Below are 6,000 nucleotides of genomic sequence, written 5' to 3' on the forward strand. Positions count from 1 at the left end.
TTTAATATATCTGTGTATTTGTTCCGTCCCCCAGGACGATGGTTTGCCTTACCTATTGGTCGTTTGTTTGTTTTCCCTCCTTTGCATCTTGTTTCAGCCTCTGGCTGCAAAGCCCAGGAAAAGTGGCTTGGAATCTGCAAAAGCTGGCTGCAGTTTTCTTTGCAGTGATTGGTCAAAGAGTGCAACATCTTAGGACCGCCCTTTTTACCAGGGTCTAGTCTCCATTTTGGAGCTTCATTCTGGCTATAGTTTTCCAACGTGCTGGAGCTGTGCAAGGCTAACTGGGACAAATCATCCTCAAAACCAGGCCAATCTAAGCCTATCCAAATTAGATAAGTATTGAATTATATTGATCTGGAATAGGAAATCTAGTTAGAGGAGCAGAGTTATTCCATCGCTTCTAGAACTAATCTTTGCTGTAAAGATAGGGAAGGAAAGAGTTTCTCCTTCTAATATAGGCAGCGTGATTAGGGTATAGTGGTTTTATAATCACTTTTGCCTTCTGGAACCAGGGATAATTCTGTGACTAAAACCTATAGAAATTTGTTTCATTTTCTGCAACTTTAAGATCTGTGCCAGGTTTACAACCTTGTATGAATAAACATCCTTTTTTGAAGTTATCCAGACTCAGTCGTTCAATATCTATAGGACAGCTTATAGGGATTTGCAGTTCGCCCGGATAAAGGACAGCACGTTTCAGTTTTATAGCTTTTTATTGTCCGGCGGACGGCACAGTTTTGAGGACGATCAGCGGTTTTTCCGCTTCAGCTAGCTTGCACGGCTTTATAGTTTTTTATAGTTTAGGAAGTTTTAGTATAGGCTGCGGCTTTTCCGCCTGAGCTCAGTCTGCATACCTAAAGACTCTACCAGCGTCTGAGGCAGTGGAGCCCGCTCTCAGACCTGAAGGAGTCAAATAGTGGGGCTCTATTTCCTTGCTATTTGGCTCGCGTGTGCGCACGTAGCCCAGTGGCTTTCTGGGTTTGCACAGGCTGTGCAGTTCCCAGCAACGTCCAGGGCTCCCTCGGCGGTAGACCTCGAGCCGCGGAGCACCAGCGACAGTTCTTTGGCTGGCTCTGAGGCGTGGAGCCCACCAGAACCAGGCTAGAACCTGGACAGGCCTGGCAACGCTGCTGCGAGTTCGGCCGGAGCACTCAACCGGCTTTGACAGCCTCTTCATCAGGAGTTCGGCCGGAGCACTCGGCCGGCTTTGACCTGCCTCATCGTCCTGCGGTGGTGACCTGCCTCATCATCCTGCGGTGGTGACCTGCCTCATCGTCCTGCGGTGGTGACCTGCCTCATCGTCCTGCGGTGGTGACCTGCCTCATTGTCCTGCGGTGGTGACCTGCTTCATCGACCTGCGGTGGTGACCTCCCTTCACAGCGGGGAGGAGGCGTCTCTTCTCTCCTCCTTTCCAAAGCCAGCCTCGGTGCTCCTTCGGCGGCAGGCCTCGAGCCGCAGAGCACGAGGTGCTTGAAAATTTGGCGAAGTCGCCATTTTGGCAGTTTACGTCACTCGGGCAAGGGAGGTATCAAGTGGCAAGTTGCTGTCAGTTGACATTTTGCAGCTTGCCCACCAAAGTCTGGCGCCAAAGGTCACAATCTTTGTAAAGTATAGTTACTTAGTGATATATATTGCTATGGTTAAGTGCTGTGAATTGTATTATATATTGAATTTGCTTTTATTGTAAATTTACTTGCAGGTATATTGCATTTGCCTTTGTTGTAAATTTACTTGCTATTAAGAATACATAATGTCTATGCAATTCCAAGATGATACAGATGGTATACCTCCTTCTGAGGCTGAAGGTAGGAATGAAAGGCCCCAAAGGATAAAGCACCCTTCAGCCAAGATGCTAGCCCATCTAATAGATGAAAAGGAGCTCCTCCATGTGAGGTTAGGTTCGGCATGGGAGCGAATTGTAACATTAATGGACAGAATAGAGAGCTTGGGTATCACAAGGGTGCCAGCCATATTACAGACAGACCTCGAAGAAGCCTTCGGTCTTTGGAGGGGTTTAGTGTCTAAGATAGTCCAGGTCCTCGAGCGCATTAACGCCAAGGATTCAGAGTTAGAAATAGGGAGTGTTTTAGCTGACACTAATGAGAAAGAAAATAGGGTGAGGGCAATCCTAGCTTCCTTATGCAGCCATGAGACCAATCTTTTAAAATCACCTGCTGTGGCACTTAGTCTTAAGTCCAACCGCTCTAGCCAGGTATCTAAACTAAGGGAGCGTGCATCGTCTAAACACAGCCACTCTAGCAAGTCTTCTGCTGCTGGGAGTGCCATCTCTTCCCTAGCTGCCTTGCACATTAAGGAGGCTGCACGTCTGGAGCTAAAGAGCAAGGTAGCGGGGGCGGAGGCTGATGCTAAGGCAGCTGATCTCACCCTTCCCTTTAAAGAAGAAGAGCAACGACTGCAAATAGAACAGGCCCGTAGACAAAGCGAAATGCAAATGGAACAGGCCCGTAGACAAAGCGAAATGCAAATGGAACAGGCCCAAAGACAAAGCGAAATGCAAATAGAACAGGCCCGTAGACAAAGCGAAATGCAAATAGAACAGGCTCGTATAGAGATGCTTAGAATAAAGATGGATGCCGCAGCCAAAAGGGTAAGGGCTGAGACTTTGGCCAAGGCCCTAATTGAGCCACTCACAGAAGAAAATGTAAGCCAGTTACCAATACAGGACCCTTCTGCCAAAGTGTTTGCGCACCTTGGCAGCATGTACAGCCAGTTTTCGGATGAGGAACAGGGAGACTTCTCTCCTTACCCAGAGCAGGGCCCCAAAGTCACTTTTGAGTTTCCTGCAGAGCAGAGCGTCATAGCGGGGAGCTCACCCTTGCCCGAGCTACCTGTGCCTCCTGCTAAATCCCTAGGTCAGTCAATCAGGGCCTCAAGGCCAAGTGCTAGTTGGCCCTTACAGACAGCTGCACAGGGAGCCACCGATTCGTCAGTGGTCGATGTCATCCCTCCAAGAGGCCAAAGGTTGACGCAAGGTACACGGTGGGAGTCCACTCCACAACAGCAAACTCCTCAATTGTTCCCTTCGACGCCGGAGTCCCAGCTTGTCTCCATCATCAGAAGTCCCAGAAGAGATCTTAAGGACAAGGGTGTCGAAAAGTTTTCGGACAAGCCTGAGGAATTTCTTCTCTGGAAGGCCACCTTCCAGAGAGCAATCAGAGACTTAAAGTTATTGCCTGAGGAAGAACTGACTCTTCTGGCTGCATGGTTGGGCCCAGCCTCATCCTCACAAGTTAAGAAGATCTACGCAGCCCACGTAGCCGATCCCGACAAAGCCCTGGAAAAGGCCTGGGCCAGGTTGCAGCAGAGGTATGGGGCCAGCACAGAGATTGAAGCATCTCTTATGGACAAGCTCCAAAGGTTCCCAGCTTTGAAACTCAAAGACTTCAAACTCTTGTGGGACCTCAGCGATCTCCTTGCGGAATTAGAGTCGGCCAAGGAGAATCCAGAACTGCCCGGTTTGAAGTGCCTCGATCAGCACCTGTCCCAGAGGCAGATCTTGACCAAGCTGCCCTTCACTTTGCAAGAACGCTGGGGACAGGAGGTCTTCAACTACAAGGAGGCCCACTCCCAGGCATACCCTCCATTTTCTCATTTGGTCCAGTTCATCACCAGGGCAGCCAGAGAAAGGAATGATCCACAGACGGGCCTCCCCACCTTATACCAAGGGACCCAGCCAGAGAAGGCACCTGAAGTGGACAAGAAACCACCTAGAGAGGCCAATAGACCTGTCAGCGTAAAGGCAGTCGAAACTCAACTCAAGACTGACGAACCCAGGTCGGAGGTAAAAGAGTTGCTTTGCCCTATTCACCAAAAGCCTCACAGCTTGGCCAACTGCAGGGAGTTTAGTAGAAAGACATACAAAGAAAGGCAACAGCTAGTTCAAAAGCAGGGAATCTGCTTTAGATGCTGTGGAGCAACTCCACACTTTGCATCCAACTGCAAAGAAAACATCAAGTGTGAGAAATGCAACAGCCTCAAGCATTGCACCGCAATGCACAACTCCAATATCATCTCCCACCCCAAAGAGAACGCTTCACCAAAAGAAAAGTCAGCAGTCGAAGACACCGACAAGCCAGCCGCACCAGAGATGCAGGTGGAAGTTTCAGCAGTCACCTGTACAGAGCTGTGTTCTGACTCGCACCAGTACAGAGTTTGTCATCCTATCTGCCTAGCGGATGTATATCCAGCCAAGAGCCCTTGGCTTAGAAAGAGACTCTATGTGGCCCTGGATTCACAGAGCGACGCCTCCCTGGCTACTCCAGAGTTCTTCCGCATGTTTGACCTTAAAACCAAGATGGTCGACTACACTATGACTACGTGTGCAGGAAAAAAGAAGTTGCAGGGTCGCATAGCATCTGGCTTTGTTGTCTCCTCTTGCGACCAGAAGAGACAGTTCAAGTTGCCAGACCTGATTGAGTGTTCCTCCATCCCTCGGAACAAAAAACAAATTGTAACTAGAGAAGTTGTGGAGGCTCATCCACATTTGCGACGGTTAAAGAATGCTATACCAGCCTTTCGGCCAGATGTGGACATTGCCCTTTTGCTTGGCTTGGACTGCCCGAGCTTGTTCTGTGTGAACGACCAAGTTAAAGGACCTCCAGGTGCACCTATCGCACAACAATTGCCATTAGGCTGGACAGTCATAGGCCCAGTGTGCATAAACAAGATGCACCCACCATCGTCGTTGGACTCCAATCAAGCACAGGTGCTTAAAGGTGGACGTCCTACACTTGTGCGCAGTTGCCTAAGTCATATCTCGGTCTACTGCCAAGCAATAACTCCAGAGTATTCCTCCATCTTCAAAGTCTCTGAGAGAGACGAAGCCACAGCGCTCTCGAAAGATAAGCAAAGGTTTTCGGACATTATGAATGCTCAAGTCTCACGAAGTGCAGAGGTGAAAGCCTGCAAATCAACCACAGAAATCAAGATGGGCCAAAGATCTTGCCTGGAACCACACCGTTTTGAACGTTTTTCGGAGTGGCACAGTCTTCTTAGAGCAGTTGCTAGGCTTATACATCGCTTAGTCTGCAAAGATAGTCAGCCTTTGCAAGTTCAGGACATGTTGAAGGCTAAGGGAGTAATATTCAGGTCAGTTCAGAGGCATGAGTTTAGTCTAGAAATAGCCAGGTTAGAACAAGGGCTTGACACCCCCAGTCGGAGTTTCTTGCGTGAGTTAAACCCATTTCTAGGCAAGGAGGGTATTTTGAGAGTTGGAGGAAGGTTAGCCAAAGCTAAACTCAAGGCGTGCATAAAAAACCCCATCATCATACCCCCTAATAGTCACACTGCATTGCTGCTCGTTCGGCATCACCATGAAAGGATCCATCATCAGGGTAGAACTCTGACTGAGGCGACCCTTAGAAATGAAGGCCTGTGGGTGGTAAATGCTAAAAGTTTGGTCAGCAGTGTTATTTTTAAGTGTGTCAAATGTCGGCGACTCAGACGTAACTGTCAAAGTCAGTTAATGGCAGAACTACCTCAGGATAGGACTTTGACAGACCCACCCCTTTCCCATGTGGGAATCGATGTGTTTGGTCCTTGGGAGGTTGTCACTAGGAAAACCAGGGGTGGTGTTGTAAATAACAAAAGATGTGCGGTTTTGTTTACTTGTTTGTCAGTACGAGCTGTCCATATAGAGGTTGCAGAGGGAATGGACACTTCATCATTCATAAACGCATTGAAAAGGTTCATAGCCCTCAGTGGGCCAATTAAGTCAATTCGATCGGACTGTGGCACCAATTTTGCATGTGCAGACCTTAGCCAACCACTTCTGGAAGAGGTGGAAGGCCGAATACTTAAGCCAGCTTCCAACCAGAAGACTCTGGCAAACCCCAGAGGACAATTTCAAGGTGGGAAACCTTGTGTTGCTAAAGGACAAAGACTTGCCCCGCTATGCCTGGCCTATGGGCATTATACTAAAGACCTTTCCTTGCCCTGACGGTAAGGTTAGAAAAGTTCAGGTAAAGACTCATAGTAAGG

Source organism: Anolis carolinensis, chromosome 2 (assembly GCF_035594765.1).
Source record: "Anolis carolinensis isolate JA03-04 chromosome 2, rAnoCar3.1.pri, whole genome shotgun sequence".
NCBI classification, from domain to species: Eukaryota; Metazoa; Chordata; class Lepidosauria; order Squamata; family Dactyloidae; genus Anolis; species Anolis carolinensis.